Below are 26,548 nucleotides of genomic sequence, written 5' to 3' on the forward strand. Positions count from 1 at the left end.
GACAGGTTTATGTCTCTGAGGTCTTGGCAAATTGACATCAATCACACACACTTACCTGTCTGTTTCCCTATCAATTTCAGGTATTTCCAAAATGTCTTCCTTTAATTATCATACCTTGGCATTTGAAATATATTATTATCAGACTCTCAGGATTTTTCTTAAAAAGAAAAAAAGGGAAAAAAATCTGCTAAGGGGAAAATAATGAGACTCCATTTCTCAAAGTAAGATCATTCTTTAAAAGAATCCTTTTGAAAACTACATTGACACAATTGTATAAAAATAAATGGAACAGAATCAATTATAATTATGTGTCTCTTTTAGGAATCTTTATACCTTAAACCTCACAGTTTTCAGGTATCATGTTAATGTATTGAAGAGAGAGATTAAATAACTTATCAAAGTTGCTAATAGGATATATGAAATAGGCTTTATTTTTAAAGCAAACATAGAGGCTTCTCTGTTGGCTCAGTAGTAGAGAATCCACCTGTCAATGCAGGGGACACAAGCTCAATCCCTGATCTGGGAGAATCCCCATGCCACGGAACAACTAAGCCTTTGTGACAACTATTGACTCTGCTCTAGAGTCCGGGAATGCAATTACTGAGGTACACATGCCTTAGCTACTGAAGCCTGCATGCTCTAGAACCTACACTCCAGAATAAGAAAATCCACCAGAATGAGACACCCCACAATGCAAGGAAGAGTAGTTGCCACTGGCCACAACTAGAGAAAAGTCCATACGGCAATGATGATCCAGCACTACACACCAATCAATCAATAAAATTATTTTAAAAATAAACATTCTGCATGGCAAGTAAATTATTTTGTAATTTTAAAGATTCCTAAATTAAGTTTTGTCAAACATGTGAGCTTCTTAGATGGTACTTATCGTCCTGTGGCAGAGAAAGCAATGGCACCCCACTCCAGTACTCTTGCCTGGAAAATCCCATGGATGGAGGAGCCTGGTGGGCTGCAGTCCATGGGGTCGCTAAGAGTCGGACATGACTGAGCGACTTCACTTTCACTTCTCACTTTCATGCATTGGAGAAGGAAATGGCAACCCACTCCAGTGTTCTTGCCTGGAGAATCCCAGGGACGGGAGAACCTGATGGGCTGCCGACTATGGCATCGCACAGAGTCGGACACGACTGAAGTGACTTAGCAGCAGCAGCAGCATCCTCCTGTGGAAGCTCCTACCTCCACTTCCTCACCTCCTGATAAAACTTACTTTCTCCCCATTCACGTCTCTTGAATTTCCCTTAACCTCTCAACTGTCCAGTGGGACTCTCCTAGATTCGTTCCTCCTGCCCTTTGACTCCTAGCATGATCTGGTCTCACTGACCATCCTTGAATGGAAACTATTTTCTTTTGACTTCAAATCCATAAAGACGGCCTTTCTGCCAGGTCAAGGCTCATTGGACTCCAGACCCAAGTGACCCTCAGCACACCAGCCCCCCTCACAGGTGAGCGGGTCAGTCACCAGTCTGGGAATTCCACTGTGACTAGTCTTTCACAATGTCCTCAGACTCTTCCCTCAGGCTCAGCTCCCCTTCCTTCTTTTCCTCCAGCTGAAATCTCACTTCTGGTTCCATATTTCCTTTAAATTCTCTCTGCTCTTGACACCTGCCCTCACACTCTCAGGTATGCACACTTGTACAAACACAGGCACACGTATGTGTGCTCATTCCACATCTCTCGGCAGAGATAGCTGATTCCTGCCTTAAATTCTTCTTGTATTCTCACATAGAAACTCATGTACTTATAAAGTACATGTCCATGTACTTATGTATTATATGCATGTACAGGGATGCATATTTTATGCATGCAATATATGCTATATATAAGTAGTACACATGCATGCCACATACATGCTATAGTGACTTCAGAAGGATCATCCTCTGCTGAAAGGATACTATTCCCTTAAGGATTGTTAATGCATTTTAGTTGTCCTTATAAAACATGTATATCAACTGCTCAATATATTTTATATGATTTTAAGCCTAAAAATTTAAATTTTAAGTCTCATGTAGAATAGATTGATAGAAATAAGATATTTGAGTTAGTCCTTGTAAAGGATGCTGCTTGCTTACTTTACCCACAGCATTCACTAAATTTTCTGCCCAAATTAGGAGTGGTGAGTGAAACCTTCAGCCAGGGGTGTCTAATTAGATTTATTTTGTCATTAAATCTACCTTTCTCTCCTATGCTTCTGTCCCTGTCTTTCTTTTTATTTTTTAATAAATTTATTTATTTTAATTGGAGGTTAATTACTTTACAATATTGTATTGATTTTGTCATACATCAACATCTCTCCATATGTCTGTCTCTCCTTGCCAGAGTGTGAGTTTAGTCCTACTGATCATTTTTCTGATCAATCAGAATATCCCAAACATTGTTCTTGTTCAGTCACTAAACTGTGAGCGGATCCCCATGAAATGAAGCATGCCAGGCTTCCCTGTCCTTCACTATCACCACAACCATGTCTACTGTGAAATACTAATATTCTGAATCATGAGTATTATTCGCTGCAAAGCTATACAATTTTCCTGAAATTTATCAAAAGTCAGATTAAATAAGAATGTTTTGGAATTGTGTTGTTCATGGGGTTTGTTTCCCTCCAGTTTTTTTTTTTTTTTGGGGGGGGTGGTTTCTTTTTCATTTTTTTAAAATTGAAGTGCAGTTGATGTACAATATTATGTAAATTACAGGTGTACAACATAGTGATTCATAATTTTAAATGCTATGTTCCACCTATAGCTACTACAAAATACTGCCTATATTCCCTGCATTGTGCAATACAGCTTTATAGCTTATTTATTATGTACATAATTGTTTGTACCTTTTATTTTCTTTTTTAACTTTGCAATATTGTATTAATTTTGCCATATATCAACATGAATCCACCACAGGTATACACATATTCCCCATCTTGAACCCTCTTCCTTCCTCCCTCCTCCCTCCCTGTACCATCCCTCTGGGTCATCCCAGTGCACCAGCACCAAGCAGGGTTTACTCATTACTAAGGATTAGTTTTCCTATTTGTGTGCCTGTCCAGTTCTATCTCTGTATTCTCTAGCTGATGGCAGGTGTTTGTCTCAATCATTGATGTACTTTTTTTTTAATATATAAAAAATGGTACTTAAACCATACACATGGGAAAAGCAAGTTCTAATTTCTGATTTTGGAATAAAAATGCATTCACTCAATAAGCAAAAGCATATAGAGACATTCTATATGTCTGCAGAAATATAGAATTCTATATTCTATATGCTGTAGACTTTCTACATTCAAAAGCATATAGGCACATTCTGGGACAACTTATGAATGACTGCATGTCTGAAAGCACTGAGGAACTCTCTCGTGTGGTCATTTCCTGCTCTGTGTTAGATACCCAGGCAGGCAGCACTAAAGGATCATGGAGAATATAAATATGAGTTCCAGGCCTGTGACTACCTTCTGTTATTGCTGCCTTGGACTTTTCCTCTTCCTTAAATGGCAGCCAACAAACTTCCTTAAATGGCAACTAACTTTCTTGCATCTGATTTTGATATATGTCTAAGTTGTGGAAAAGCTCTTTAAAACACTCTAAGTAAGCAAACCAGCAAACTCCATGACAACTCTATGGTTTTACTCTGCTGATATGTGAATATGTGCTTAAATACAACTAGAAGTATAGTTAATTATCATTTGCAATATTTAAAATTAACATTTATAATGCTTTTGAGAAAATATATAGCATATGTCACCCTAAGTATCCATCACAGTAATTGCTGACAAGTACTAAAAATGAAATATTAACCCCAACAGGAGTTATTTTATTTTTTTTCCATCTGGCATTTATTTTTGTTCTATTCTCATGTGTCTTAATATAGAATTATGAATTGATAATTTGCTTAGTTTCTAAAAAAAAGAATTAGGCTGTTTTCCCAAACTCCAACTTGTAAATTACATGTGGATTTATTTCTATACTAAAGGTCCAAATTATTATTTTTAGGAATTTACTATTATTCTCCAGTTTACTACTGAAGCTCCAATACTTTGGCTATCTGATGTTAATAGCTGACTCAATGGAAAAGACCCGCATGGTGGGAAAGATTGAGGCATGAGGAGAAGTGACCAACATAGGATAAGATTGTTGGATGGCATCACTGACTCAATGGACATGAGTTTAAGCAAACTCCAGGAGACAGTGATGGACAGGGAATCCTGGCATGCTGCACTTCATGGGGTAGCAAAAAGTCAGACATGGCTTAGCAACTGATCAATAATAACTACTGTTTTAGAATACCTAGGAAATTAAACCAGGATGTATAAATTTTATAATCTTACATGTTATTTAAAAGTATATAATCATTAATATTTATTATATTTCAAAAACAATAAAAAAAACCTTCTGTCAATAATCTTACCATTTTCCCAGCATCCTAATTTCCTAATATATCAGAAAAAAAGTTGATTTTCTTTGATTATAATGGCCTTTTTTTTTTTTTCCTAACTTTGGCTTAAGGTCTATTAATGTATGATATTTTTTGTCAATTATTTTACATACTCCTCACCAGAAAATTTTCAGAGCACACGACTTAAAACAAAACATATGTCAGAATTATCTAAAAGCATACTGGAATTTTTAAAGAATCCAAAGAAAGAATTATACCATCAAAGTAAACACCCACATCTTCCCCAACCACCCCTCTCCAGATCTGCTCACATGGTGGAACTGATTAGACCTATGTGGTCCTGCTCCTAATTACTATTTACTCATCTGTGTGTTTTATGTGCACACCTGTGTGTGTTTTCATTATAATGCTTTTCTATTAGGTAGGAGATCACATGCGGAGGGTCCCTGGAATTAGTGAGTGCAATACAGCTTTGACCAAAATCTTTACTTACACATCACATTGACTGTGTATTCTTAACTCTTCTCATTCTTAGTTGAAAGAATGTGAACCATTTCATAATCCCAGTTTCTCTCTTCTCTCTGTGTCTCTCATTCTTGTTTTATTTTCCAGCTGCTTTATTCTAAAGCTCTGACTAGCTTTTTTGAAGCTGCAAATAATGCAAAATGTTCCACTGAATTTACTAATTTAATTCCCATTCTTTTTGCCTAAAGAAAATTTAATCCTTAATTTCTGCCTGATTATATACTACCTGTTCTTCAGATCTAACGTGAAATGTTCCTTTTTGGTGAAAAAGGTCCCCATATCCCATGTGGGTTAGGTCCAACAGTTATATACACTACCATATTTTACATGTTTAACATTAAGCACAGATGAAAATATAATTATTTGCATATATTTATAAGGAATTTAAATTACACAAAAAGAAATGCCACGTTTTATGTGTCTGCAGTCACTAGTGAACACAATATTATAATGAGCACATAGAAGGTCCATGTGGTATAAGCACATAAAAATTGATTGTAGTATTGTATTTGAAACTCAAAATTTTGAAGCATTTCTATATTCATTATTATAATACATAGCACCAGTATTACAAATTTTATAATAATTCTATTAGCTAATTTTTTTTTCAAAATATATTTCCAGTATATAGCTTTAATATTTTTAGGATTAATTGAAAAAATTTCTAAACATAATATTTTCATAAGATAAACTAAAATGATCTGTTTGTAGATTCGTGTACATCATATAGAAAAGCCTAGCAAGTCAACGGCAACAACAATAAACTGTCAGGTTAATACATTCAGTGACACATGATATAAGATCAACATACAAATATTGGTGGTGTTTCTATGCACAAACACAAACTTTACAAAAAGAAAATTCCACTTATAATAAGACATTAATGAAGAAAATTTAAGGAAAACACAGCTAAGTGGAAAGATAGACCATGTCCATGAATTGGAAGAATTAATAACGTGAAAGTGCCTATTCTACACAAAGTTATCTACAGGATTCAATGCAATTCCTAGGAAACTCTCAATGGCAGTCTTTACACAAATAGGAAAAAAAAAATCTAAAATGCACATAAGATTACACACACACAAAAACAATTCCACAAATATCTTACACAATTTTGAGAAAGAAGAACAAAGCTGAAAGTATGATACTTTCTGATTTCAAAATTTAATCAAGTCACTATTGGCATAAAATGGCATAAAAACAGACATGTAGACCAATGGAACAACATCAGTTCAGTTCAGTTCAGTTCAGTTGCTCAGTTGTGTCCGATTCTTTGTGACCCCATGAATCCCAGCACGCCAGGCCTCCCTGTCCATCACCAACTCCCGGAGTTCACTGAGACTCATGTCCATCAAGTCAGTGATGCCATCCAGCCATCCCATCCTCTGTCGTCCCCTTCTCCTCCTGCCCCCAATCCCTCCCAGCATCAGAGGCTTTTCCAATGAGTCAACTCTTCGCATGAGGTGGCCAAAATACTGGAGTTTCAGCTTCAGCGTCATTCCCTCCAAAGTAATCCCAGGGCTGATTTCCTTCAGAATGGACTGGTTGGCTCTCCTTCCAGTCCAATGGACTCTCAAGAGTCTTCTCCAACACCACAGTTCAAAAACATCAATTTTTCGGTGCTTAGCTTTCTTCACAGTCCAACTCTTGCATCCATACATGACCACTGGAAAAACCATAGCCTTGACTAGATGACCTTTGTTGGCAAAGTAATGTCTCTGCTTTTCAATATGCTATCTAGTTACAAATAAATTTATGTACTATAGTCAACTGATCTTTGACAAAGGTGCCAAAGACACACAATGGGGAAAATATAGCTTTTCTTTTTTTTAATAAATGATATTGAGAAAACTGGATATAAATTCAAATGAACTAAAGAACACATTTCTTGTCATTGTCCAGTCAATGACTTTTTTAGATATGACTCTAAAAGCATAGGTGACAAGAGCAAAAACAGAAAAAAATTTAAGTTAAAACGTTCTGGACATCACAGAAAAAAAAAAAAAAACAGAGTGAAAGACAAGCTGTGGAACATATGCAAATGTAAATTGAACAAACGATATACCTGATAAAGTGTTAAGATCTAAAATTCATATAGGAATATCTTGTGCTTAGCTTTATGGTAATTCAGAGATATTACATTTTTACAAATTGAAGATTTGTGCCAACCCTGTATCAAGCAAGTCTGTTGGTATCAATCATTTTTCCAATAACATTGGTGTATTTTGTGTCTGTGTCACATTTTAAATTCATGCAATATTTCAAACTTCTGCATTATTATATTTTTCATAGTGATATGTAATATTTGATGTTTGTATTGCAAAAAGACATCAATTCACTGAGGTCTGAAATTATTTTTTAGCAATATTTAGCAATAAAATGTTTTTAAATTAAGGTATATACATTTTTTGACATAATGCTATTGCACATTTAATAGAATACAGCTTAGTGTAAACATAATGTTTATTTGTACTAAAAAAGCAAAATATTTGTGTGACCTCCTTTATTGCAACATTCTCTCTGTTGTAGTGATTTGGAACTGAATGAACCCAAAGTGTCTTGAGATGCCAGTAAAGCATCTTATGTAACTCAGTACTTTAAATCACTTCATCTGACTAAAAAATGAATAAACACATTTATTAGACATTTCCCCAGAGAAAATATACTAATAGTAGGCAGATATAATAAACAGCCTGAACATTGCTAAATATCACAGAAATGCAAATCAAAACCATAGTTAGATATCTCTTCAAGACTATTAGAATGACTGCTATCAAAAAGACACAAAACAAGTGTTGCTGAGAATATGATAAAATGAAAACATTGTATATTGTTTGTAAGAATGCACATTGGTACAACCATTATGGAAAAATAGTATGTAGGTCCTCAAAAATTAAAAAAAAAATACTACAATATTGTAAAGTAATTAGCCTCCAATTAAAAAAAAAATGCCATGGATTCCCATCAGTCTTGTCTAGTTTTCATAGAATTTCTTATATAAATGTGTTTCACTTTGTTTATATATAGATATAGATATAGATATAGATACAAAATTGTAGTCCAGCAAACCAACTTCTGCATATATATCTAAAGGAAATAAAATTGGTGTCTCAAAGAGATATCTGCACTATTATGTCCATTGAATTATTATTCACAGTAGCCAAAATATGTCCAATGACAAATTAATGCATTAAAAACATGGGTAGGAATTTTATGGATTGATAGATGATGGAATTCATTGTTATAAGAAATCCTGACTCACGTAACAACATGAGTGAATCTGGAGGACATTATGATACTAGCCATATCTAAGTAAGGACATTGGAGAATTAAATGGCAACCCACTCCAGTGCTCTTGCCTGGAGAATCCCAGGGATGGGGGAGCCTGGTGGGCTGCAGTCTATGGGGTTTCACAGAGTCGGACACGACTGAAGTGACTTAGCAGCAGCAGCAGCAAGTAAGGACATAGAAGTAAGCCAGCCAGATTTAGCTTCAGGCCCAGGGATCAGGCTTGATCACTCAAGAGTTTTTGTATAGCAAAGTTTTACTAAAGTATAAAAAGGGACAGATAAAGCTTTAATAAAACTTAAATAAAACTCTTGAGTGATCAAGCCTGGTCCCTGGTCCTGAAGCTAAATCTTCTTTGGAGATCATGAATCTGACATCATTCACAGTAAGCTATCATCTTGGGAGGCTCATATGGGATCTTCAGGACAAGGTAAAAACAGTCAAGAACTCTAGCCTCTCTGCTTTCTCAGGGTACATATTTTCAGCTTTACTTTACTAACTCTACGGTGTGCTTGTGTGAATGAATGACACACCCTGCTTTGCAGTTCTGTGGTGCCTCATAATGACTGAAGGCAGCCCCAAAAAGGAAAGCCATGTCAGGTGTCTATACCAACCTGCCAATGCTAAGACGCACCCAACATCCCTGTGAGGGGAGTGGTCAAAAATGGGGAAAGTGTGTGGACCGAACTTTCCTTTCTTGGTCAGCTTTTCCTAGTCTCTTTGACTATTTTGTAAATGCATGGGAAATTAGAACTACTAACCTACACCCCCATCTAGAGCAGGGAGGGATGCCTCCAGTGGAAAGAAGTCACAGCTGTGGATGTTGTTTTTTTCTCTGTTACAGATGGGAGCTAGCAGTTCCAGAACCACTCTTTTAAAATGCATTTTAAAAAACTGAGACAAGCTTGATCCCCAGAATTTAAAAATAGACATGCCTGATCTTCTGTGATACTGAATGACCAAAATAGCCTTTGGAAGATGGGGAATGCTGGCCAGTTGAAGGGTCTCTTAACTGTGATACTGTTTTACAACTAGACAAGTTATGTAGAAAACAAGGGAAATGGGTAGAAGTGACATATGTGTTGCTCTTTTTCCCTCTACGAGACAGGCCGGACTTATGTCTTAAGGGTGCAGATTTGGGGTGTGAAAGTTTCAGCTCCCCTCTGTCCTCTTACTTTGCCCCTGTATCTGGGGCTCCCAAATGAACAGGGTGAGAGTCAGGACACCCTTCCAGGAGGGATTGTCTCAGTCTTGGTAGAAATTCAAACAGTCCCAATTGCAGTCAAGACTATTTAGAGGATCCAAGAAGTACATAGAAGCCTTTACATGACTAGCTTTATTTTATGAGATTACTTGGAGAGATATAATTCATGTCTTGGAACAGATGCTGACTCCTGACTCAGAAACTCAAGTTTTAGGGAAGCCGCTACTTTTGGAGATGAATGGCTTGAACGCAAGACAAGGGGAAAGAAGGGACATGAAATAGCCCTCCTCCCTATTGGGAGAAAAGCAGTTCCCATAACAGAGCCACTTTAGTAGATGTATTCTTGAAGGACTCAAGCGAGCACATTGACTTTAGACTGCTCAGTTGGCTGACATAGAACAGGCAGAGAAGGAAACTCCTGGTAAATCCCTAGATAGATTATGGGAGGCTCTCCACAAGTTTACTGACATTGATTCAAAAAGTTCAAAAGAAGGAATGATCTTAAAAGATAGATTTCTCACTCAGTCAGCTCAAGATATTTGTTATAAGATATAAAAACAGGTGTTAGGACAAAATCAGTCTTTAAAAAACTGTTGCAGCTGGCTCAGACGGTATACTATGGTAGAGAACATGAGGAGGAGAAACAACAACAAAAAAGAAACAGGCAAAAGACTGAAGCCCCAACAACAGCTGTTAGATCTGCTCTAAACAGCCTGAGGAAGAATGCCCAGAGGGACTCAGGTAAAAGGGATGAGCTTGTTATTACTGTGGAAAGGAGGGGCATATCAAGCAGGATTGCCCTCAGGCATCTAAGCCATCCCTGGCTCCATTTCCGGTCTGCAAATGACCACACTGGAGGAGAGAATGCCCTCTGAAGCGTAGGTACCAGGGGTTGGACTCCCAAGGCAATCAGGACTGAAGGTGCCCAGCGGTCCTCACACAAACTCCCATCCTAATTACACCTGAGGAACTCCAGATATTAATAACTGTGGAGGGCCAATCAGTCGATTTTCTTCTGGACACTGGGACAACTTTCTCTGTCCTCACTGAAGACCCTGGTCCACTTTTCTCTGGATCCACTATTGTAATGGAGTTGTCTGAATGAGCCAATGTTTTAGTCATCCTTTAAGCTGCAACTGAACTCTGTGATATTTTCTCAGGAGTTTCTAATTATGCTAGAGTCTCCCTCACCCTTTCTGGGGATGGATATATTGAACAAGGTCCAGCCCTCTGTTTTTGTAAATATGGAACCTGCTCTCTCCCTCCAATTAATTAAATAAAATGTAAATCCTAAACTACGGGTTCATAGAAAAACTGTGGGTTGAGCACAAAACACTGTTCCTATCAGTATCAAACTCAAAGAAACTCACTCACTTATTTCCACATCAAAAGCATATCCACTAAAGCCTGAGATTAAGGAAGAATTAAAACTCATATTAAAATTTTAAAAGAACAAGAAACTATCAATTTCCTATAGTCCATGCAACACTTCTATTTTGGGTGTAAAAAAGTCAAATGATAAGTCAAGAATTTTTCAAGATACACAAATAATAAGTGCCCAATCCTTATACTTTATTGTCTGAAATTCCTGAATGAGCCAAATCCTCTGCATATGACTTTAAGACAATTGAGGGATTCTTGGGAATTACAAGCTGTTGCCACATTTGGATTATGGGTTATGAGGAGCTTTCCAGGCATTTATATAAACTTATAACTGAGATTCAGCAGGCCCAAACGACAACCTGGTTTGGTTCCCAGAGACAAAAGTCTCTTCAAATTGCTTTCCAGCAGGCTCCAACTTTGAGCTTACCTACAGGATCAGAGTTTAGTCTGTTGGTTACTGAATAAAGGCTATAGCCACATTGCTTAAGGGTAATTGCTACTATTGTTTTGCTAATGCTAAAGCTCATAAGTTTACTGATGGGCAAAATCTTACTGTACTGACTTCTCATGATGTAAGTGGGATCTTAAACTCTAAAGTTCACGGTGACAATGGCTCTGACTTTAAAGCTGTTGTAACTCAAGGGGTGTCAAAAACTCTAGGAATAAAAGATCATTTATACTGTTACTGGAGACTCCAATCTTCAAAAAAAGTTATAAAGGCTAGTGACATTGTTAAAAGACATCCGTGTAAGCTAACTTAGGAAACACAAAACAGTTGTTTTAAAAATTTACCCATACCTTTAGTGAGGGGTTGAGGTGCCCCTAAAAAGAAGGAACTGTCTCTATGACAGACTGTTTTGGTACACACATATTGTCATAGATCCTCAGCTTTCAGCTTTCCAACAGACATTACGAGAACTCTGGGAAGTGACCCCCTGACCCAGCCTCTATAGTCGGTCTTATCGGTGGGTCTATGGAGCACTCCCTTCCTTATCAATTGAAGGCTTCGTAAGGTGGGTTTCTCTACTTTAAGGAAATAATTTTCTTCAGCTCTGTGAATACCTTCACCAACAACAATCACACGTGCCACCTCTTCTTGATCTGATGACGTCTAGCAATCCTAAAATGGACTAACTATGGACATAATGTAACTTTTAATTTTTATTAAGTTTTAACTTGGTTTAATTTTTGTACAGGAAAATAAGACTATTTTGCCTTACATCTGTAACTGTATAATGTGGTTTGTTTCTAATCATGTGAAAATGTTCAGGTTACAAATGGTTGTTCAGGCTCCTATGCATGCCACAGCCTCCTCCAACTATTACTTGCAGCCCCTGGATTGGAGACCCTCAATATGAAGGCTAGGAGAATATGGTGCCTCAACAATTTAGGGACTATGCCCCTCAAGCAGGAAGTAGTTATGGAACAAAACTGATGCCTTGGCAACTTCTTTCCCTTGGCAAAATAATTCTCCTAAAAGAAAAAAAAAAGGGTGGTGGTGGTGATGAGAGAGTCAATTCCTAGGCAGGTTGACAAGAAGTCTGGGGTCCTTGAAGAGGAGAGAGGGGGCTAGAGTTCTCAAGGAGGAGAAAAGGACAAATGCCCCCCCCCCCTTTTTTTTTCTTTCTCTCTCTCTCTCTACATTCCTTAGTCTTAGTCACATAAAAGGTTTTTTGTTTTTATTTTCTTTAAGCCTGGAACTGATGATTACACAACAAACAAACAACTCAGTTTAAACTCTGTATTAAAGATTATATAACAACAATACATCCTGCTTGAGGACAGTTTCTCCTTCTTGAAACCTTCTGGCTAATCCTGTTATCTTAAAATGTATATTATGGGAGTGGGTCTAGTAAGATCTTTACAACCTGAGGCATTCTTTTGATTTATTGTAATAAATCTAAAAAGTATATAATTCCCTTGCTAAGACTAGCAAGGGGGGGCACTCTCTGACCCCCTTCTGATGTTTATGTCAGAAGCTTTCTCTTTCCCTTTTTATACTTTAATAAAACTTTGCTATAGATGAGATCTTGAGTGATCAAGCCTGGTCCCTGGTCCTGAAGCTAAATCTTCTTCTTTAGAGATCACAAATATGGCATTGTTCACCATAAGCTAGCACCTTAATAAAGATGGGGTATGCTTGTGAGAGCTGGATCATAAAGAAGGCAGAATGACAAATAATCAATGTCTTCAAACTGCAACGCTGGAGAAGACTCCTGAGAGTCCCTTGGGCAGCAAGGAAATCAAACCAATCTTAGGAGAAATCAAATTGGAATATTCATTTAGAGGGACTGATGTTGAAGCTGATCTTCAAGTATCTTGGTCATCTGATGTGAGCAGCAGACTCATTGAAAAAGTCCCTGATGCTAGGAAAGATTGAAGGCAGGAGGAGAAGGGAGGATGAGAGCATGAGATGATTACCAATGCAATGCACATGCACTTGGGCAAACCTCAGGAGATGGTGAGGGACAGGGAGGCCTGGCATGCTGCAGTCCATGGGGTCGCTAAGAGTCAGACATGACTGGTCAACTGAACAACAACAACAACAAAAGCATTATCAGCTATTCTAATAACACACAAGAGTTTAAGTCAAAGGTAATAAAATCTAATTATTTTAGTATTAGTTTTACTTGTCTATGTCTGACAAACCGCACCATAGTATATGGTTAAATTTTGTATATCTATAGTTAACTAGATAGTTATTTAGGAGCTTCCCAGGTTGCACTATCTGTAAAGAAACCAACTGCCAATGAAGGAGATATAAAAGACTTGGGTTTGATCCCTGGATCAAGAAGATGCCCTGGAGGAGGGCACAACAATCCACTTCAGTATTCTTGCCTAGAGAATCCCGTGGACAGAGGAGTCACAAAGTCCATAGGGTCGCAAAGAGTAGGACTAGATTGAAGCAACTTAACACACACACATAGTTACAAATTGTTAATTGAATTTATATGAGAAATGTGTAAATTGTTTAAAATTTGAGTACAAGTTAATATTCTTGATGAGTAATTTTAAGAAACTATACATTTTAGTACATTGTATTTAATTTATCCTTCAAATGCATATCATTGTTGTTCATTTGCTAAGTTGTGTCCATTTCTGTGTGATCCCATGGACTGTAGCATGCCAGGCCCCTCTGTACTCCACCATCTCCTGGAATTTGCTCAAATTCATGTCCATTTTGTTGGTGATGCTCTCTAACCATCTCATCCTCTGCTCCCCCCTTATCATTTTGCCTTCTATTTTATCCAGCATCAAGATCTTTTTCTGATGAATTGGCTATTCACATCAAGTGGCCAAACTTTTGGAGCTTCAGCATTAGCATTAGTACTTACAATAAATATTCAGAGTTGATTTTCTTTAGGATTGACTACTTTGACCTCCTTGCTGTTCAAGGGATTCTCAAGAGTCTTCTCTATCACCACAGTTCAAAAGCATCAATTCTACTGCATTCAGCCTTATGAGTCCAACTCTCATATTCATGCATGACTAATGGAAAGATCATAGCCTCAACTCTATGGACCTTTGTAGGTAAAGTGATGTCTCTGCTTCTTAATTCACTGTCTACATTTGCCATAGCTTTCCTTCCAAGGAGCAAGTGTCTTTTAATTTCATGGCTTCAGTCACTGTCTGCAGTGATTTTGGAGCCCAGGAAAATAAAATCTGTCACTGCTTCTACTCTTTCCCCTCTATTTTCCTTGAACTTATGGGACAGATGTCATTATCTTAGTTGCTGCTTTTTTTTTTTTCTTAATATTGAGTTTCAATCCAGATTTTTCGCTCTTGTATTTCATCATCATCAAATAGATAATTGGTAAGAAGTTACTGTATAACACAGGGAGCCCAGCCTTGTACTCTGTGATAACCTAGAGAAGTGGGCTAGGGGAAGGGGAAGGAGGATAAAGGAGGAGGTGATTAATGTATAATTATGTCTGATTTGCATTGATATATGGCAGAAACTGGTCTTCTCTGTGGCTTAGTGGTAAATAATCTGTCTGTAATGCAGGAGGCTGCCTGCAATGCAGGAGATGAAGTTTGATCCTTCAGTCAGGAAGATCCCATGGAGAAGAATATGGCAACCCATTCCAATATTCTTGCCTGAGAAATCCCATGGACAGAAGAGCCTGCCAGGCTATAGTCCACGCGGTAATAAGAGTTTGACATGACTTAGTAACCCACTCCAATACTCTTGCCTGGAAAATCCCATGGGCAGAGGAGCCTGGTAGGCTGCAGTCCATGGGGTCGCGAAGAGTTGGACACGACTGAGTGACTTCACTTTCACTCTTCACTTCCATGTATTGGAGAAGGAAATGGCAACCCACTCCAGTGTTCTTGCCTGGAGAATCCCAGGGACGGGGGAGCCTGGTGGGCTGCTGTCTATGGGGTCGCACAGAGTCGGACACGATTGAAGCGACTTAGCAGCAGCAGCAGTAACTAAAACACAACAAACATGTCAGAAACCAACACGATGTTTTAAAACAATTTTCCTCCAGTTAACAAAAAATAAATAAATAAAGAGGCTCTTTAGTTCCTCTTCCCTTCCTCCCATTGGAGTGGTATCATCTGCATCTCTGAGGTTTTTTATATTTCTCCCAGCAATCTTGATTCCAGCTTGTGATTCATTCAGCCTTGCATTTTACATGATGTACATTTCATATATGTAAAATAAGCAGGGTGACAGTATAAAGCCTTGTTGTACTCTTTTTTTCCAATTTTGAATCAGTCAGTTGTCCCATGTCTAGTTCTAACTGTTGCTTCTAGACCCACATACAGGCTTCTCAGGAGGCAGGAATGATGATTTGGTATTCCCATCTCTAAGAATTTTCTATGGTTTGTTGTGATCCACAGAGTAAAAGGTTTTAGCCTTATCAATGAAGCAGAAATAGTTTTTTTTTTTTTTTTTTTTTTCTGGAATTCTGTCTCTTTTTCCATGATCCAATGAAAGTTGGCAATTTGACCTCTAGTTCCTCTGATTCTTCAAAACCCAGCTTGTACATCTGGAACTTCTTATTTCCTGTTGCTGAAACCTAACTTGAAGGATTTTGAGCATAATCTTACTACCATATAAAATGAGCACAAACGTACAGTTGCTTGAACATTCTTTAGCATTGCACTTCTTTGGGATTGGAATGAAAACTGACAATTTTAGTCCTGTTGCCACTGTTGAATTGTTCAAATTTGCTGGCATATTGAATGCAGCACTTTACCAGCATAGTCTCTTAGGATTTGAAATAGCTCAGTTGGAATTCCATCACCTCCCCTAGCTTTGTTCGCAGTAATGCTTCCTAAGACCCACTTGACTTCACACTCCAGGATGTCAGGCTCTAGGTGAGTGACCAGATCATTGTGGTTACCCAAGTCATTAAGACCTTTCTTGTATCATTTTTCTGTGTATTCTTTCTCCCACTTCTTAATCTTTCTACTCTGTTATATCTTTACCATTTCTGTCCTTTATTGGGCCTATCTTTGCATGAAATATTCCCTTGATATCTCCATTTTATTGAGGAAAATTTCTAGTCTTTCCCATTCTATTGTTTTCTTCTATTTCTTTGCAGTGTTCATTTCAGAAGGCCTTCTTATCTCTCCTTGCTGTTCTCTAGGACTCTGCATTCAGTTGGGTATAGCTTTGTCTTTCTCCCTTCCCTTTCACTTCTCTTCTTTCCTCAGGTATTTGAAAAACCCTCATCAGACAACCACTTTGTCTTCTTGTATATTTTTTGTTTTGGGTGGCTTTGGTCACTGCCTCCTGTACAATGTTATAGACATCAGTCCATAGTTCTTCCGGCACTCTGTCTACCAGATATCTTCAAATGAAGGTAAAAACAATAAAACAACCCAGAGCTAATATCTTTTATTGGTACATGTGGAGTAGGTTATCTTATTTAACCCTCAACAACCTAATTGAGTGGGCTTCTCTGGTGACACAGAGTTAAGAATCCACCTGCCAATGCAGGAAGCATGGGTTCAATCCTTGCTCTGGGAAGATCCCCTGGAGAAGGAAATGGCAACCCACTCCAGTTCTTGCACGCTAAATCCCTTGGACAGAGGAGCCTGGCAGGCTATAGTCCCTTCAGTGGCAAAAGAGTCTGACATGGCTTAGCAACTAAACAACAGCAATCTAATTGAGCAAATGCTTCTATGCTTATTTAGACATAAGAAAACAGCCATTGTAATTAGGTATTGAGTTTTCAAAAATGGATCTAACTTAAATGCACAACATTTTCCCATAATGTACCAGTACTTTACTGAATTAAGCACAACTTAAAATTAAAGCACATATTTCTGAAATCCATGGAGACAAAAGAAAAGAAAAAAGGAAACTAAGAAGAATGATTGATTTTACTAAAGCCCCTTTCCCAGTGTAATTGACTGTGACATTTTCATCATTAAAATAAGTGAAACCTGATGCTGGTTTTAAAACATAACACATAATATATTATAGCATGAAAGCTGAGTTTTACTTCTGTCCCTGTTTCCAAGAACTCCCAAGAGAGGAGTCAATATTGAAGACAATATGGAAATGATCACAAATTAATAAACTAAATTCCTAAGTAGGCTAGGAAGGCAAATAAGTTATTTTCACACACTCCAACAGGTCATTTCTTTTACCCCTGTTTTTGTTCTGTGACCCACAATCATGAAATTTGTACTGATTCAGTTCAGTTCAGTTGCTCAGTCGTGTCCGACTCTTTGCAACCCCATGAATCGAAGCACGCAAGGCCTCCCTGACCATCACTAACTCACGGAGTTCACTCAGACTTATGTCCATCAAGTCAGTGATGCCATCCAGCCATCTCATCCTCTGTCGTACCCTTCTCCTCCTGCCCCCAATCCCTCCCAGCATCAGAGGCTTTTCCAATGAATCAACTCTTCACATGAGGTGGCCAAAGTACTGGAGTTTCAGCTTTAGCATCATTCCTTCCAAAGAAATCCCAGGTCTGATCTCCTTCAGAATGGACTGGTTGGATCTCCTTGCAGCCCAAGGGACTCTCAAGAGTCTTCTTCAACACCACAGTTCAAAAGCATCAATTTTTCAGCATTGAGCCTTCTTCACAGTCCAACTCTCACATCCATACATGACCACAGGAAAAACCATAGCCTTGACTAGATGAACCTTTGTTGGCAAAGTAATGTCTCTGCTTTTGAATATGCTATCTAGGGTGGTCATAACTCTCCTTCCAAGGAGTAAGCGTCTTTTAATTTCATGGCTGCAGTCACCATCTGCAGTGATTTTGGAGCCCAGAAAAATAAAGTCTGACACTGTTTGCACTGTTTCCCCATCTATTTCCCATGAAGTGATGGGACCCGATGCCATGATCTTCGTTTCCTGAATGTTGAGCTTTAAGCCAACTTTTTCACTCTCCACTTTCACTTTCATCAAGAGGCTTTTTAGTTCCTCTTCACTTTCTGCCATAAGGATGGTGTCATCTGCATATCTGAGGTTATTGAGATTTCTCCCGGCAATCTTGATTCCAGCTTGTGTTTCTTCCAGCCCAGCATTTCTCATGATGTACTCTGCATATAAGTTAAATAAACAGGGTGACAATATACAGCCTTGACAAACTCCTTTTCCTATTTGGAACCAGTCTGTTTTTCCATGTCCAGTTCTAACTATTCCTTCCTGACCTGCATACAGGTTTCTCAAGACGCAGGTCAGGTGGTCTGGTATTCCCATCTCTTTCAGAATTTTCCACAGATTATTGTGATCCACACAGTCAAAAGTTTTGGCATAGTCAATAAAGCAGAAACAGATGCTTTTCTGGAACTCTCTTGCTTTTTCCATGATCCAGCGGATGTTGGCAATTTGATATCTGGTTCCTCTGCCTTTTCTAAAACCAGCTTCAAAATGAGGAAGTTCACGATTAACATATTTCTGAAGCCTGGCTTGGAGAATTTTGAGCATTAGTTTACTAGCGTGTGAGATGAGTGCAATTGTGTGGTAGTTTGAGCATTCTTTGGCATTGCCTTTCTTTGGGATTGGAATGAAAACTGACCTTTTCCAGTCCTGTGGCCACTGCTTAGTATGTGGTCCACTGGAGAAGGGAATGGCAAGCCACTTCAGTATTCTTGCCTTGAGTACCCCATGAATAGTATGAAAAGGTAAAATGATAGGATACTGAAAGAGGAACTCCCCAGGTCAGTAGGTGCACAATATGCTACTGGAGATCAGTGGAGAAATAACTCCAGAAAGAATGAAGGGATGGAGCCAAAGCAAAAAAAAAAAAAAAAAAAATACCCAGCTGTGGATGTGCCTGGTGATAGAAGCAAGGTCCAATGCTGTAAAAAGCAATATTGCATAGGAACCTGGAATGTCAGGTCCATGAATCAAGGCAAATTGAAAGTGGTCAAACAAGAGATGGCAAGAGTGAATGTTGGCATTCTAGGAATCAGCAAACTAAAATGGACTGGAATGGGTGAATTTAACTCAGATGACCATTATATCTACTACTGCGGGCAGGAATCCCTCAGAAGAAATGAAGTAGTCATCATGGTCAACAAAAGAGTCCAAAATGCAGTACTTGTACTAATTAGAAATTCATAATTTCTGGAAAAATCCAAAATTTCTAGAGAAAATTTCTTTCTACCTTTTCACAAACTAGTTATTTCCAACAACAAATTCCTTTTAACTACTTTACAATAGTATAAGCTATTTTTATACATAATAGGAAAAAATAACCCACATTCTCCTGTTGGTTGGCAAACTCATGAGTCCCCTCAGTGAAATTTGAAATTACCTTCTCTAGTTGGAGGGCAAGAAAAGAATAGTAAAGGAAGCAGACAACCCCATATCTGTAAGTGAGAGGTGTAATAGGCAAGGGAACTTACATACAAGGCTTATGTTGGTTGCCACAAGATGAATAAATCTCTACACATGCTCACCAGAATCTTGAGTCTATACAGAAGCCTTTATGAGTTTCAGTCATGTACACTGTCCAGATGGTCTCAGTCACACCTTATTGTCTCAAGGCTGCAGCCTTCAGATGCCCCCCACTGTGGAAACTGTGGGCAGAAGATGGTATACAGTGTCTCTGGTCCTGCTTATGGTCTGCTTATGGTCAGCTTGTGGGTCAGCCAGGGATCACATCCTCTCTATGACCACCTCTACCATCTTCAGTGGTCATCTTACAGACCGAATTAAGGCTCATTGTTTCTCTACCACCTTTGATTACTTCTTGGGCTCCTCTTAATTTCTCCTTTCTGCAGTTCCAAGTGACTGACGCAGCTAAGACTTGAAAACCAAGACCTGGGGCAGTGCTCTTCAGTGCAGCTACATATTAGAACCACTGGGGAGTCTGTAAGTACACAAAGACTGTAGCACATCTCAGGATATGTGTTACAGTTGGATGGGCCATGTGTTTTTAGTTTCAGAAGTTCTCCAGGTGCTTTTAATATGCATTGTCTGATAAAAAGTACTCTTAAGCAGTGAGTAATCAGAATATTGAGTTCCCCCCCAAAATAAATATTCTAAGTCTTTCCAAGTGTTAGCTTGGATTAGACTCACCTGAAAGGCATGTTAAATCACAAACTCCTGGGCTTCACCCAAGATTCTGGCTCAACAGGTTGGGAGAAGTGTCTGGAAACTTGTATTTCTAGTAAATTCCCAGTTGATAGTGCCACTGCTGATCCCCATACCACACTTTGAAAGTCTGTGTTCTATGAGATGTCACATTCTGTTTACATGAACTGAATCCATCTCAGGGACAGATATTGATGATGTCTGAAAGCAAAATTTTCCTATTCTTAAAAGAAAGAAGGAATGCATGGCAGACAAGCAATACTTATAGCCACTAAAATCTCATATGGCAAATCTCATTCTGCTTTCTCTCACCAAGCAGTACTCTGATTCAGAGCTTTATGCTTCTGTTATCAGCATGCTAGTGTTTCATATTTTGAAGATATTAGTTTTGTCATCAACTCTAACTAAAATACACTTCCTATCTCTGCATATTAGAATCGCATGTACATACCAAATCCTCTATAGGAAATTTCATGAATTTCCCAAGATACCACTTCTTGATTTTCCCTGCAGATATTAGGAACAAATCATTTGAACACTGTAGGGAGAGAGCAAATTAGCCAAGATGATGTGGTCAGACTCTCTTGCCCCACAGCCCTTGTTCTCACCCCACATGTTGTAAATACATGTAACAGCTGAGATCACTTATAGCAATGTGCATGTGTGTCATGAGGTACTCACTTGGCCACGGACTACTTTTGTTCTGTAAGCTTATGTTCCACCTGGGCAAGCTTTTGAGGCTGCATTGCTATGGCTGTGTTAAGGCAGTGAGATTACATTATGGCTGTGTCTGTTGGGTCAACCAAGAGAGGAGAAAATGCAGCGTGTCTGCTGCTATAGCTGCTATGCCAGCCAGGAGAGAATAAATGTGTTTACAGTTCCTACAGCTCCTCACATTTTATTCCAGCTTCCTTGCTCTTGTCTTACCTACCCTGGGTTCAGTGAACAGTGCGTACAGTGAGATACAGTGAGACAAACCCTCATTATATTGTGCCCTTCTCTTTAGGAAATGCTTCTGTCAGGTGTTATGGTTGTCATACTCATAATTATGATAAAATAATAGGATTTTACCCTAAAAATTAGCAGAATGTCTGGGGCCATGTCCTCAGCACTTTTACTAATACTGACTCTTTAAAGCTCTATTAGTATCATTTTACAAAAGAGGAATTTGGAGCATGTATGTGTGCATGTTCATTAGTCACTCAGTCGTGTCCAATTCTTTGCAGCCCCATGGACACCAGGCTCCTCTATCCACGGGATTCTCCAGGCAAGAATACTGGAGTGGATTGTCATGCCCTCTTCCAGGGGATCTTCCTAATCCAGGGATCAAACTCAGGTCTCCTGCATTGCAGAAGGATTCTTTACCATTTGAACTACCATAACGCCAATCTCTCAGCTGTTAGGTAGCAGTCAGGATACAACCCCAGAAGCTCAAGCTAATACAGCATTTAAAACAGCTTCAGGCATATTGAAAGGGTTAGATAATTAGCTATAATCAGCATGATCATTATCACTGGTGGTCTTAATTATGCAATGACTAGTGTGTTAAGTATTGTACTAAAGACTTTACATAGATGTATGTTTGTACATGATTCATTTTATCCTCAAAACACTATATTCTCACAACAATCCCATGAAATAGAAACACATTATCCTAAACAACTTGTTCCAGTCACACAGCCAGTGAGCATATAAGCTTGAAGTAAGACCCAAGTTTAGGATCAGTGGCTGTTTCTTAATCATTTTGTATCTTGTGTATTACTTAACACACTAGTTCTCAAACTGTGGCCACTTTAAACTGAATTCAATGTATATATGTGTTTACAATTTAATGATATATCTTTACAGAATTAAAAGGCACATTTCTTTTCCTTTTCTTTCCTTCTGAGTTTGTTTCTTATTTAACATCTTAGCTTGAAGTTCTAAAAACAAAACCCAAGTAGTAATACAATAGCGTATCTCTCAGAAAAAAATGTACATGAGCAACGTTTTCTCTTGTTAACATTTTAGAATTAGAATAGAACTGACCACCACATACAGCAGGTCTACAGTGATCTCTGCTGCTTGATTTTCTCACTGGTGTCTAATTCCCTCCTCTTGAGTCTTGGTTGGACTTAAAGGCTTGCTTTTAATGAATGGAACATAGCAACGTAATGGGATTTTACTATTAGAATAGGTTCTGAAAAATATGGTGGTTTTGGTTTTGGCAGTTTAGTCTTACTAACCATTTGCACTTCTCTGTCAGTGGAATCTGAGTGCTGCTCTGCAAGGAAACCTTGCCGGCATCACTAGTGTCTCTTACCACAGCTAGCAGTGACTTGAGGTTGCCTGCAGCCCAGTGAATGTGTCAGTCCTGCTAGTGACCTTGGGAGTGAATTACCTCCCAGGTAAGATGGAGATGGGGCTTCCCCAGTGATTCAGCAGTAAAGACTCTGTCTGCAATATAGGAGCTACACGATTAATCCCTGGGTTGGGAAGATCCCCTGGAGAAGGAAATGACAACCCACTCTAGTATCCTTGCCTGGATAATCCCATAGGCAGAAAAGCCTGGTGGGCTACAGTTCATGGGTTTCAGAGTCAGGCATAACTGAAGCAACTTAGCATGCATGGAAGCTGGAGATGACCGTGACTAGCAAATACACTTCAACCTCAAGAGCAAGCGTGGGTCGGAGGAACTCAAACAAATCACAGGCACAGACTGTGAGATAAAAAAAAAGAAAAAATTCCCTTTAAAGCATTTTGTTTTGGGATACTTTGTAATACAGTGATAGATCACTAGTCATTTATATTTTAACTTTAAAATACACATAAAATTCATTTTTAGAACATTAGCAGAAACTCCAAATAGATAAAGATTTCTTCAGCTAAACATTAAGAATCAAAAAAAAAAAAAAAAGAAAAAAAGCTTATTTTACTGAATATTTGGAGAAACCTGACTTTTATATAAATATCATGCTTATATATATAAATATAAATATAAATATAAATATAAATATAAATATATATATATATATATATAGTGACCCATATAAACCTCCAAATGAAAGATAAATTCAGAAAGACCACTACAAATTAAAGGATTTGTTATGCAGGAGTGTTTATTTCACAAGGCAATTGTCCAAAGCATGTCCTAGGCAGAAAACCAGGAGAAACTTTTGATAAAAATACTTGATAATTATCCTGAATATAGCAAACATGTTATCTGATTTCCAAAAGGAAAGCTGAAGAGTACATCATTTGTCTTCCATTTCATTCACAAAACTATATACATTCATTTAAATTATTTCATGTTTAAAAATTGATGGGGATAAAGGAATATTGTTAAGATTTTATGCCAGCTATTTAGTAAGATGATAAGGTTTTTGTTTCAGTAGTTCTAAAGGACACAGTCATTAATTAGAGAAGAATTGTCCTTCAATAACATCATTAGAATGATGACATTCTGATTTCAACAGAAAGAGAAGCCTGGGAACTGAAGCAATTTAAATTTGAAGCAGATTCACACAGGAGCTGAGATACAAGGTGAAGTAACACATACAAACAGTAAATAGATATCATTATGTCCTGAGCTGGTTTTATACCTAGTAAGATATACTGAGGTATAATTCTCAAAAAAATGGCTCATACTCAAATATTCTTTTTAGATAGACTTGTTACCAGTAGTGTTCCCTATTGCTTTAAATTATGCATGCAAGATAGCTAAGAAACAGCATTGCTCACCTTTATTTCTGCATTGAGACATTTTGTGAAGGCTGAACAGGTAGCCTTGCCCAGAGAAGTGGTCTATAAAACAAAAAATTAGAAATTTAGTTATGTATTTTAGCATAAGGTACAAAGGGAAGGAATCACTTTGATCTACTCTCCTTTAATCCTCAGTGCCACATAGAGCAAGCATTACTGAGTGAGTGATGGAAATATGGATACCATAATAATATCATTGGAGATATAACAATATTAATTATGGAAGAGAGGACAGGGCTTTCCTGTTCTATCCATTTCACTTGTTAGCGGTTTCTCACCATTAGAGCCAGTGCTTTCTGAAATGCCAGACTCAACCACCCCATTGTCCCCTGGCACCGATCTCATGGTGGCAACGTTTGTGAGGGAATTTGTCTCTTCTGTGCATCAGATGTGAGGAGCCACAACCCTGGGTGTCCATCACCTTCTTTACTCCCCTTAGCTAATTCAGTTACCCAGTCCTATTCAGTCTTTCTTTCCTTGCTGTTTCTCAAGTCTGCTCATGTTTTTACACCTGGTCCACTGCTGACTTTGTGTATAATTTCTGCTTAGGGGGACTTCAAGCAGCCTTTCAAACTGGCAGCTGTACTTCCATTGCCTCTCCCACTTTACTCTCATGATGCTAGTGGTGGTGGTGGTTTAGTCGCTAAGTTGCGTCTGACTCTTGTGACCCTATGGACTGTAGCCTCAACAGGCTCCTGTTTCATGGGATTCTCCAGGCGAGAATGCTGGAGTGGATTGCCATTTCCTTCTCCGTCATGATGCGAGAAGACCTTCCAAAATGCAAACTGGGCCATATCACTCCCTACTTTAAATCCTAAGATGATTCTTCCAACTAGAATATAAATTTTAAATCAAATCCTGAACTGGTTAAAAAAATATCAGCTACCTGCATCCATATATTATTTTCAATTGTAGCCTTGCTTCAGTGAATGATTTTTTTGAGCAAGGGCAATTTTCATTTTGAATATAGTTACTTAACACTAGTAAACTTTTAAGAATCTATTAAAGATTATATATATTATCGCTATTTCCATTGTTTCAAACAACCTTTGATATGAAGAAGAAACTAATAGTTACAAACATCAAAAGTGAGTGAAGTCACTCAGTCGTGTCTGACCCTTTGTGACCCTGTGGACTATAGCCTATCAGGCTCCTCCATCCATGGGATTCTCTAAGAAAGAATACTGGAGTGGGTTGGCATTTCCTTCTCCAGGGGATCTTCCTGACTCAGGGATTGAACCCTGGTCTTCCGCATTGCAAGCAGACGCTTTACCCTCTGAGCTGCTAGGGAAGTCCACAAAGATCAAGAATTAGGTCAAATATCCTTTAAAATGTTTTAAGTTCAAACCAAACATGGACTTCTCTGAGACTCAGAGAAAATCTGAGTGACTCTATTTAAATACCAAATGCAATAGCAGATTTTAAGAAGCAAAATGGTCCAAAAATTGTGTTTTATGCTATCCACTATGCCCCGGGCCAATAAGAGGACCTGAAGCCAGCAGTCATATGATATCTATATTCAGGTGCTGATTACATGCAGAAGTGCAGAAGCCTAATCTACACTGAAACACAGTCCTTAAATGCCTTCCTTACTCGTTTAGGCAGCCTTCTCATTCCAGAAAGATTCTAATTATATCTCGGCTGTTTCACAGAGCTCTTCTGTATAAATTGCATTCTAGTTTCTGTTCCACAGCTGAGTAAGCTGAAGGCTTACCAGTACCTTCTCAACTGCACCCAGATCTGCAGCAAAAGAGGTAGTAGTACGGTAGTTTGGATATGGTATCTAGAAATGAACTATTTAGGTTCAGATTTTAGCTCTGCCACTTACTGACTCTGTGGCCTTGAAGGAGTCACTTAACCTTTGAAGATGTCCAGTGTCTCCTGAGACAATCCTCTTTGGCTCCCTAAGAAGGTATCTATTCATGGGGCAGGGGAAACTATATCTTATAAAATTTCATGGTGGTGGAGAAATTTTTTTAAATTGGGTTCTTAAGTGCTTGCTCGGAGAAGGCACTGGCACCCCACTCCAGTACTCTTGCCTGGAAAATCCCATGGACAGAGGAGCCTGGTAGGCTGCAGTCCATGAGGTAGCTAAGAGTTGGACACAACTGAGTGACTTCATTTTCACTTTTCACTTTCATGCATTGGAGAAGGAAATGGCAAACCACTCCAGTGTTCTTGCCTGGAGAATCCCAGGGATGCCGGGGAGCCTGGTGAGACTTTAACTTACAGCCTTTTATGCCTAAACCTGTGGCACTGCCAAATATGTACAACTTATACCTCAGTGGTTCAGGTAAACCTGCCAGGAGGGCCTCATCCCAGGGTCCTGGACTCAATGGGTTTTTTTGAACAGTTATTACTCCAATGTATTCAACACACCTGATGTCTATAAAGGTATTTCATTTTCTTCTATTGTCTTAAATTTAATGTTCAGTTTAGTTGATCAGTCATGTCTGACTCTTTGCAATCCCATGGACTGCAGCACACCAGACC

This window comes from Bos taurus, chromosome 9 (assembly GCF_002263795.3).
Source record: "Bos taurus isolate L1 Dominette 01449 registration number 42190680 breed Hereford chromosome 9, ARS-UCD2.0, whole genome shotgun sequence".
Taxonomy (NCBI): domain Eukaryota; kingdom Metazoa; phylum Chordata; class Mammalia; order Artiodactyla; family Bovidae; genus Bos; species Bos taurus.